The 11,313-nt window shown below is 44.8% G+C and overlaps 1 non-coding gene and 1 pseudogene across 1 annotated transcript in view; both read right to left on the bottom strand.

Moving 5' to 3' along the window:
* The window catches only part of LOC134856453 (large subunit ribosomal RNA), a 3,517-nt gene extending 1,999 nt beyond the window's left edge, over positions 1-1,518 (bottom strand). Inside the window, exon 1 of the ribosomal RNA XR_010164813.1 lies at positions 1-1,518. This exon is cut by the window's left edge and continues 1,999 nt beyond it. This is a non-coding gene — a ribosomal RNA (large subunit ribosomal RNA).
* Positions 1,519-1,831: 313 nt separating this feature from the next.
* Positions 1,832-1,983, bottom strand: LOC134856455 (5.8S ribosomal RNA; annotated as a pseudogene).
* Positions 1,984-11,313: the final 9,330 nt, after the last annotated feature.

The following is an 11,313-nucleotide window of genomic DNA, read 5'->3' as shown; positions in this document are numbered from 1 at the left end:
TGGCCGCTTCGAGCATATACTCACGTATACACTTTTGCGCAACCAATGCGTCCTCCTACACATGAACATACTTTAAGACCAGTTCTAAACCAGTCTTAAGCATCCAGCCGAAGCCAGAATCTGATGTTCATGGTCAGGTATAGGCCACGAGCTCTAGTGCCATCCATTTTCAGGGCTGATTGATTCGGCAGGTGAGTTGTTACACATTCCTTAGCGGTTTTCAACTTCCATGACCACCGTCCTGCTGTCAATATCAATCAACACCTTTTGTGGTGACTCATGAGCAAGTAGTTAGGCGCCTTAACCCAACTTTTGGTTCATCCCACATCGCCGGTTCTGCTTACCAAAAGCGGCCCACAAAAAGCTCGCATTCAAAGTTCAAGTGCAATTAAGTCACAAGAACATCTCACCGATTTATAGTTTGAGAATAGGTGAAGGAAAAGTTTTCCCCCAGTCCTCTAATCATTCGCTTTAACCGATGAAATTGCACAGCGAAGATTTTTCAATCTTGCTTAAGCTTTTGCTATCCTGAGGGAAACTTCGGAGGAAACCAGCTACTAGATGGTTCGATTAGTCTTTCGCCCCTATGCTCAGGTCAGACGATCGATTTGCACGTCAGAACCGCTTCGGGCTTCCACCATGGTTTCCCGTGGCTTCACCCTGCCCAAGCATAGATCACCATCTTTCGGGTCGTGTGCTACTTGCTCTGGATCAGTCATGTTTTAGCAACATAACCGTCCGTGGTTGCGAGACATCGCTTTGACGCTCTCACCACAAAAGTTAATGCAACTCATAAAAGTTACACCGTTCACTTTCATTACGCGTGTACGCTTTCAAACAGCGACAGCACTTGCAAGCAACTCACACTCCTTGGTCCGTGTTTCAAGACGGGCTGTAGAGAGCATTGATTGGGATGTTAAGGTCAGACAGGCAAACAAAAGAGATAAAACTTTATCTCATTTAGTCAAGACACAACAAATTTGAAATCCGAAGAAAACAAATAGCTCGCATCTTTAACAATGATCACCAAAAGACTTTAACAACACTACCCGGTGGTCTAGAATCAAGTTCAAGACATTGGGCATGATAACGCTCACTCCAGTTCTCCTTCAACGGTTTCACGTACTTTTCACTCTCTCTTCAGAGTGCTTTTCAACTTTCCCTCACGGTACTTGTTTGCTATCGGTCTCGCTTTATAATTAGCTTTTGGAGAGACATATCTCCAGCTTCGAGTTGCACTTTCAAACAACTCTACTCATAGGAATGCGCCGTCGACAAGTTATAACAAGACTGTTACGGGATTTTTACCCTCTTTGATGCTATTTTCCAATAGACATCCAGTCAAGTCAACAAGCCAGGCAGCAAACCATACCGGACACCGAGGAGTGTTACCACTCCTCTTCCCGATGAGCTTTTCCCTGTTCATTCGCCATTACTAAGGGATTCTCGGTTGATTTCTTTTCCTCCCCTTACTGATATGCTTAAGTTCAGGGGGTTCTCTCGTCCAAATCAGGTTACGATTTAAATGCACTCAAGCATCCATAAAACTACCGAAGTAGTAATGTGCAGGAGTTTATCACTCTAGCTTAGGCAAACTGAAGATCGAACACTGTTTAAACGCGCTCTCAATGCAATCACATGTATCACACCGGTACTACATCTGAACAGCTCTTTGATCAACAGAATACCCAAGTTTGAGCGACTTGATTTAAGTGTTCTAACCAATCCCGAAGGATCTCGTAGATACACCAGCAAAAGAACGGACCAATCCGAAGACAGATCGCTCTTACCCTCAGATTTCTCCAAAAGTAAGCGTTCAATCGATTTCAAATAACCCTGATTCGGACGCGATCAACAGCCGAAGCTGAGACCGCCTTTTGCGTTAGAGAGGTCAGTAAACAAATCTTGCGATTCTTACTGAATTAACACATATAGCTGTGCTCCTCCTCGTAAAGCGAGCCTAGTGATCCCCCGTTGAAGGTTGTTTTTCGACCATCTAGCACTGGTTTGATTTAGAACAAAGCCAACCGCAGTCGGACTTTGAGCTGTCTCGACCACCCTGTTTTTTTAGCATTTGGGCCTTCGCTTTCCTCAGTCTTTCTCTTACAACGGCAAACTGAAGATCGAACACTGTTTAAACGCGCTCTCAATGCAATCACATGTATCACACCGGTACTACATCTGAACAGCTCTTTGATCAACAGAATACCCAAGTTCGAGCGACTTGCTTAAGTGTTCTATCCAGTCCCTAAGGATCTGACAGATACACCAGTAAAAGAACCGGATCAATCCGAAGACTGATCACTCCTACGATCGGATTTCTCCAAAAGTAAGTGTTCACTCGATTAGAACAAAGCCAACCGCAGTCGGACTTTGAGCTGTCTGGACCACCCTGTTCTTAAGCATTTGGGCCTTCGCTTTCCTCAGTCTTTCTCTTACAACGGCAAACTGAAGATCGAACACTGTTTAAACGCGCTCTCAATGCAATCACATGTATCACACCGGTACTACATCTGAACAGCTCTTTGATCAACAGAATACCCAAGTTCGAGCGACTTGCTTAAGTGTTCTATCCAGTCCCTAAGGATCTGACAGATACACCAGTAAAAGAACCGGATCAATCCGAAGACTGATCACTCCTACGATCGGATTTCTCCAAAAGTAAGTGTTCACTCGATTAGAACAAAGCCAACCGCAGTCGGACTTTGAGCTGTCTGGACCACCCTGTTCTTAAGCATTTGGGCCTTCGCTTTCCTCAGTCTTTCTCTTACAACGGCAAACTGAAGATCGAACACTGTTTAAACGCGCTCTCAATGCAATCACATGTATCACACCGGTACTACATCTGAACAGCTCTTTGATCAACAGAATACCCAAGTTCGAGCGACTTGCTTAAGTGTTCTATCCAGTCCCTAAGGATCTGACAGATACACCAGTAAAAGAACCGGATCAATCCGAAGACTGATCACTCCTACGATCGGATTTCTCCAAAAGTAAGTGTTCACTCGATTAGAACAAAGCCAACCGCAGTCGGACTTTGAGCTGTCTGGACCACCCTGTTCTTAAGCATTTGGGCCTTCGCTTTCCTCAGTCTTTCTCTTACAACGGCAAACTGAAGATCGAACACTGTTTAAACGCGCTCTCAATGCAATCACATGTATCACACCGGTACTACATCTGAACAGCTCTTTGATCAACAGAATACCCAAGTTCGAGCGACTTGCTTAAGTGTTCTATCCAGTCCCTAAGGATCTGACAGATACACCAGTAAAAGAACCGGATCAATCCGAAGACTGATCACTCCTACGATCGGATTTCTCCAAAAGTAAGTGTTCACTCGATTAGAACAAAGCCAACCGCAGTCGGACTTTGAGCTGTCTGGACCACCCTGTTCTTAAGCATTTGGGCCTTCGCTTTCCTCAGTCTTTCTCTTACAACGGCAAACTGAAGATCGAACACTGTTTAAACGCGCTCTCAATGCAATCACATGTATCACACCGGTACTACATCTGAACAGCTCTTTGATCAACAGAATACCCAAGTTCGAGCGACTTGCTTAAGTGTTCTATCCAGTCCCTAAGGATCTGACAGATACACCAGTAAAAGAACCGGATCAATCCGAAGACTGATCACTCCTACGATCGGATTTCTCCAAAAGTAAGTGTTCACTCGATTAGAACAAAGCCAACCGCAGTCGGACTTTGAGCTGTCTGGACCACCCTGTTCTTAAGCATTTGGGCCTTCGCTTTCCTCAGTCTTTCTCTTACAACGGCAAACTGAAGATCGAACACTGTTTAAACGCGCTCTCAATGCAATCACATGTATCACACCGGTACTACATCTGAACAGCTCTTTGATCAACAGAATACCCAAGTTTGAGTGACCTCCCATCATCAATGGGGGATTGCATTCCTATCTGACATCGGGGTCAACAGCATCAATATACTTGATACTGCCAATTTAAACCATTAAAGGCAATTTTCATGATGCAGATAGAGCAATTCAATCTACGCTTTAGGTCATCAATTGTAGCTTCGCATCCGCCTTCTCAGGCAGACGCTTGAAACCAGGGAACTGAACACACTGTTCCTCTCGTACTAAGTGTTACCCAAGCATAGATCACCCTGTTTTTGAGCGTTTGGGCCCTCGCTTTTCTCAGTCTTACTCTTACGAAGGCAAACTGAAGATCGAACACTGTTTAAACGCTCTCTCAATGCAATCACATGTATCACACCGGTACTACATCTGAACAGCTCTTTGATCAACAGAATACCCAAGTTTGAGTGACCTCCCATCATCAATGGGGGATTGCATTCCTATCTGACATCGGGGTCAACAGCATCAATATACTTGATACTGCCAATTTAAACCATTAAAGGCAATTTTCATGATGCAGATAGAGCAATTCAATCTACGCTTTAGGTCATCAATTGTAGCTTCGCATCCGCCTTCTCAGGCAGACGCTTGAAACCAGGGAACTGAACACACTGTTCCTCTCGTACTAAGTGTGATTACCCAAGCATAGATCACCCTGTTCTTAAGCATTCGGGCCTTCGCTTTCCTCAGTCTTTCTCTAACGAAAGCAAACTGAAAATCGTACACTGTTTAAACGACCAACAAACAAGCTTATCTAGGAGAAGTTACTCCTAAGCTACCATCTAAACAGCTTTTTGATCAACAGAATACCCAAGTTTGAGCGACTTCCTTTTGGCGTCAACAATGACGAGGCATTTGGCTACCTGCTTTTGGCGTCAACAATGACGAGGCATTTGGCTACCTGCTTTTGGCGTCAAAAATGACGAGGCATTTGGCTACCTGCTTTTGGCGTCAAAAATGACGAGGCATTTGGCTACCTGATTTTGGCGTCAACAATGACGAGACATTTGGCTACCTTCTCTCTTGCTATAATGCACCACTGACTCTCACTTGCTATCATCCACACCGAGCAAGCTACTTTGACTGGGAGCCCATCCCCAGTCTCAAGCTATCATGCACCACCGTTTTTCTTGCTAATGCACCACCATCATACTAAGGATCACCAACAAGGATCACCTTGAGTTAACCTAACTTGCATCAGGTCAACTCTCTTTGAATTATCTTTCGGGAATCTAAGGTGATCCATTAAGGACTACCTTGAGCCAATCTAACCTTAGCTAGACCAACTCTTAGATGAACCATGAAGGAACATCATGCTATCATGCACCACCGACTCTTCCTTGCTATTATCAACCACCGAGCAAGCTACTTTAACTGGGAGCCAATCCCCAGTCTCATGCACCACCGTCTCTCTTACTCACATGCACCACCGACTCTTCCTTGCTATTATCAACCACCGAGCAAGCTACTTTAACTGGGAGCCAATCCCCAGTCTCATGCACCACCGTCTCTCTTACTCTCATGCACCACCGACTCTTTCTTGCTATCATCAACCACCGAGCAAGCTACTTTGACTGGGAGCCAATCCCCAGTCTCATGCACCACCGTCTCTCTTACACTCATGCACCACCGACTCTTTCTTGATTATGCACCACCACCTTTCAGCAAAATCTCCAAAAAGATCTACTGCGTACCGGGTCATATTTAATGAGCTGACCGGCTCTTCGCTCAAACAGTGGCATTAGTCACTGATCCTTCCGCAGGTTCCCCTACGGAAACCTTGTTACGACTTTTACTTCCTCTAGACAATTAAGCTCGATCCGCTTCCACCTATTGCCAGGACCGAAGTCTCAGCGACGGGCTTCCGCAATTCTTGCTTAAACATCCAATCAGTAGTAGCGACGGGCGGTGTGTACAAAGGGCAGGGACGTAATCCCCAGTAGTTGTTGACTACCGAGTACTAGGAATTCCTGGTTCACGAATGCAAGTTACAACATTCGATCCCCTTCACGCTCATGAATTTTAGGTGATTACCCGGACCATATAGGCCAAGGTTATCCCTCAATTTAAATTCACCAGTGTAGCGCGCGTGCAGTCCAGGACATCTAAGGGCATCACAGACCTGTTATAGCCTCACTTCACTTGTGCTATTTAATTGCACATAGTACCTCTAAGAAGTAACCAATACTCTAACGAGAATGGCACTATTTAGATGATCAAGATCTCGTTCGTTATCGGAATTAACCAGACAGATCACTCCACTAACTAAGAACGGCCATGCACCACCGCCCATATAATCATGAAAGATCATCAATCTGTCAATCCTTAAGATGTCTGGACCTGGTGAGATTTCCCGTGTTGAGTCAAATTAAGCCGCAGGCTCCACTCCTGGTGGTGCCCTTCCGTCAATTCCTTTAAGTTTCGATTTTGCAACCATACTTCCCCCGGAACCAATAAACTTTGGTTTCCCGGTTAATTTCTTGCCAAGTCAGAAGAGACTTTGACAAATCGTAAGTTGGTATAGTTTATGGTTAGAATTACGAGGGTATCTAATCCTCTTCAATACTCTAACTTTCGTTCTTGATTAATGAAAACATTCTTGGCAAATGCTTTCGCAGTAGTTTGTCTTGCCACGATCCAAGAATTTCACCTCTAACGTAGCAATACAAATGCCCCCGGCTGTTCCTTTCAATCATTACCGCACTTTAGCCACCGGCATCAGTAAAACGCGGGTCATTCTCCATTATTCCATGCTTGATTATTCAATCCCAAAGGATGCTTTGAACACTCTAATTTTCTCAAAGTGAAAACACCGTTTCCACACCTCGTCACATTTAAGTGCAAGGTATTTCTTCGATGCGAAGGATGAGCGTAACGAGTGGAAAGCGTTAACTAACCACCATGTTACCGTTATACTCAAACAGATCCAACTATGAGCTTTTTAAACGCAGCAACTTTTGCATACGCTTGTAGAGGCTGGTATTACCGCGGCTGCTGGCACCAGACTTGCCCTCTACTCGATCATCAAAGGAGCTTTTGCATCCTTTCCATTCTGATTACAAACCATTAAGGCTCATATCATTATTTCTCGTCACTACCTCCTCGTGCGGAGAGTGGGTAATTTGCGTGCCTGCTGCCTTCCTTGGATGTGGTAGCCGTTTCTAAGGCTCCCTCTCCGGAATCGAACCCTGATTCCCCGTTAGCCGTCACAACCATGGTAGTCCGTTACACTACCATCATAGGTTGATAGCTCAGAAATTCGGAAGCTGCGTCCCCCGGCCTAAGCCATCTGGGATCTTTCAGTTACTTTGGATTCATCCGGTATGCGCCCGTACTTAGCAGGTCGCTCGGTGAATTCTTGTAAAAGTTCGCGACCGGAGTCACGCAATCTGCATGCATTAGCTGCAGGGTTACCGCAGTTATTCATCTGACAGGTAACTCAACTTTTAGATAGTAACTGATTTAATGAGCCATTCGCGGTTTCACTTTTGCAAGTTTCACTTACACATGCATGGCTTAGTCTTTCAGACAAGCATATGGCAACTGACAGGATCAATCAGTTTAAAGTACTTCGGAAGCTAGCTTTTTCAAACCGAACCCTGATTTGCAAGCTGCTACCTTTCCAGAAAGGCACACTAAGGTCAACCTTTCCCACGCACAAACTACTACTATCAGCATTTTAAACCTTCACGAGCTAAAGAAGTCTTGGACTCTAGAGGACTTAGGAAAGGCCGTCCTCTGACTAACTCAGTTAAACAGCATAGTTGTGCACCATTGGTACTGATACGGTAAACCATATCCAACTACACCTATAAGTAAGTCTTTCCTGGGGCACCAAGTCCAGGCTTATGCAAGCGCCACCAAGCACGTTTCTTTGAGACCAAGACGACTTCATCTCGACAGCTCACTTAGTTAAACAGCACGGTTGTTGCACCTCTGGTGCTGATACGGCTAACCATATCCAACCATACCTATAAGCAAGCTACTTTGACTGGGGCACCAAGTTCAGTTTCATGCAAGAGCCATCAAGCATGATTAGAACCTTCACGAGCTAAAGCAATCTTGGACTCTAGAGGACTTAGGAAACGCCGTCCTCTGACTAACTCAGTTAAACAGCATAGTTGTGCACCATTGGTACTGATACGGTAAACCATATCCAACTACACCTATAAGTAAGTCTTTCCTGGGGCACCAAGTCCAGGCTTATGCAAGCGCCACCAAGCACGTTTCTTTGAGACCAAGACGACTTCAACTCGACAGCTCACTTAGTTAAACAGCACGGTTGTTGCACCTCTGGTGCTGATACGGCTAACCATATCCAACCATACCTATAAGCAAGCTACTTTGACTGGGGCACCAAGTCCAGTATCATGCAAGAGCCACCAAGCATGATTTGGTTTACACCGGTTCATAGTTATGCGCAGTACTTAGAAGCACCTTAGCTAAAGCCAATCCTTCTTTTCACAAACAGCTCAACGACTGATTGCTTCAATTTCAAGCTTTTCTTAGCCTTCTCGAGAAGAGACTTTGCTCAACTACACAAAGCCTTTAAGGCAGTTTTGGTTCTGCTTTCTAGTTATAAACTATCTGACCTTCGTTCTTTTCGAACCTTGGATGGTTCTCCTTACTGAGGCGAAATCGAGCGATGATACTTTACCAGTGGTCAAGTCTCATCAAATTACGCCTTTCTGATACGCTTTTGAGGTTAGGAAGTAAAAAAAAAATTTTCAAAAATTTTGAAATTTTTCAAAATTTTTTTGAAAATTCTCGCTACTACCCTCCCCCTATAATACACAGAAATCTCCTAAATGAGTATTTCTGGGGAAAAATTTTTTTTTTTCAAATGCTCACCATTTGCTCAATTTTTGCTCAAAATAACTTTTGAAAACACGCCCGGAAAGCCCTGCCCATGTACTTTCCAACGCTTTTTACCCGAAGTAAATCGCACAATTTTTTGTTGACCAAAAATGCAAGAGACTGAAGTGAAATTTTTTTTTTTTTTTGAAAAAATAGCAAAAGTCAATTTTTAACTCGAGCTGGAACCTAAACTAATTTTAGTAAAAAAAATTGTAATATACCATTAGAAAGCTATGCTCAAGGGCTTTCCAGCGGTTATAATTATATTAAAATTGAACAATTTTTTGTTGCCCGAAATTTCATTCTTCTAAACTTCGTCACTTTTTGAGCTCAAAATTGCAGTTCAGCCAAAGCGCTATAACTTTTACACCACTGGTCCGATTGGACTGAGCTTTCTACACCAACTAGCCCTCACACAGAGCTCTCTACGCTAAAATTGAAAGTTAGCTGTGCGAGCACTCCTTCATGCCTAAACAGCTGTTTTTCTGCAATTTCGAGCTGAAAAATCGAATTACAGAGTTTACGGCTCGGGTCATAACTTTTGAACCACTGGTCGCACAGCTCCCATCTTTTTCATGCAGCTGACCATCAAGCATATCTAACTTCGCTAAAATTAAAAGTGAGCTGTGCGAGCACTCTTTCAAGCTCAAACAAGCGTTTTAGAGCCCTGAGACCCCCATTTTTCAGCTCAAAATAGGGGTCTTCCGCTTCGATCAGTCGCTCCTGCAGCTCAACCAAGGGTCGCGCAAGCTCATCTAAGGTGGTTCTAAGACCTATTTTTCACGAGGAAGCGAATGGGCTTATCCCGGAAGCTCTACGAGCAAGCTTTGTTAGCTTTCAAGCCAACTGAAGCAACTTCGTCAGTTTTGGACCTCATTTTGAGCTTGTTTACGGCTCGGGTCATAACTTTTGAACCACTGGTCGCACAGCTCCCATCTTTTTCATGCAGCTGACCATCAAGCATATCTAACTTCGCTAAAATTGAAAGTGAGCTGTGCGAGCACTCCTTCAAGCTCAAACAAGCGTTTTAGAGCCCTGAGACCCCCATTTTTCAGCTCAAAATAGGGGTCTTCCGCTTCGATCAGTCGCTCCTGCAGCTCAACCAAGGGTCGCGCAAGCTCATCTAAGGTGGTTCTAAGACCTATTTTTCACGAGGAAGCGAATGGGCCTATCCCGGAAGCTCTACGAGCAAGCTTTGTTAACTTTCAAGCCAACTGAAGCAACTTCGTCAGTTTTGGACCTCATTTTGAGCTTGTTTACGGCTCGGGTCATAACTTTTGAACCACTGGTCGCACAGCTCCCATCTTTTTCATGCAGCTGACCATCAAGCATATCTAACTTCGCTAAAATTGAAAGTGAGCTGTGCGAGCACTCCTTCAAGCTCAAACAAGCGTTTTAGAGCCCTGAGACCCCCATTTTTCAGCTCAAAATAGGGGTCTTCCGCTTCGATCAGTCGCTCCTGCAGCTCAACCAAGGGTCGCGCAAGCTCATCTAAGGTGGTTCTAAGACCTATTTTTCACGAGGAAGCGAATGGGCCTATCCCGGAAGCTCTACGAGCAAGCTTTGTTAACTTTCAAGCCAACTGAAGCAACTTCGTCAGTTTTGGACCTCATTTTGAGCTTGTTTACGGCTCGGGTCATAACTTTTGAACCACTGGTCGCACAGCTCCCATCTTTTTCATGCAGCTGACCATCAAGCATATCTAACTTCGCTAAAATTGAAAGTGAGCTGTGCGAGCACTCCTTCAAGCTCAAACAAGCGTTTTAGAGCCCTGAGACCCCCATTTTTCAGCTCAAAATAGGGGTCTTCCGCTTCGATCAGTCGCTCCTGCAGCTCAACCAAGGGTCGCGCAAGCTCATCTAAGGTGGTTCTAAGACCTATTTTTCACGAGGAAGCGAATGGGCCTATCCCGGAAGCTCTACGAGCAAGCTTTGTTAACTTTCAAGCCAACTGAAGCAACTTCGTCAGTTTTGGACCTCATTTTGAGCTTGTTTACGGCTCGGGTCATAACTTTTGAACCACTGGTCGCACAGCTCCCATCTTTTTCATGCAGCTGACCATCAAGCATATCTAACTTCGCTAAAATTGAAAGTGAGCTGTGCGAGCACTCCTTCAAGCTCAAACAAGCGTTTTAGAGCCCTGAGACCCCCATTTTTCAGCTCAAAATAGGGGTCTTCCGCTTCGATCAGTCGCTCCTGCAGCTCAACCAAGGGTCGCGCAAGCTCATCTAAGGTAGTTCTAAGACCTATTTTTCACGAGGAAGCGAATGGGCCTATCCCGGAAGCTCTACGAGCAAGCTTTGTTAACTTTCAAGCCAACTGAAGCAACTTCGTCAGTTTTGGACCTCATTTTGAGCTTGTTTACGGCTCGGGTCATAACTTTTGAACCACTGGTCGCACAGCTCCCATCTTTTTCATGCAGCTGACCATCAAGCATATCTAACTTCGCTAAAATTGAAAGTGAGCTGTGCGAGCACTCCTTCAAGCTCAAACAAGCGTTTTAGAGCCCTGAGACCCCCATTTTTCAGCTCAAAATAGGGGTCTTCCGCTTCGATCAGTCGCTCCTGCAGCTCAACCAAGG

This window comes from Symsagittifera roscoffensis, unplaced genomic scaffold, assembly GCF_963678635.1.
Source record: "Symsagittifera roscoffensis unplaced genomic scaffold, txSymRosc1.1 SCAFFOLD_185, whole genome shotgun sequence".
NCBI lineage: Eukaryota > Metazoa > Xenacoelomorpha > Acoela > Convolutidae > Symsagittifera > Symsagittifera roscoffensis.
This window is presented reverse-complemented; position numbering and strand designations above follow the sequence as displayed.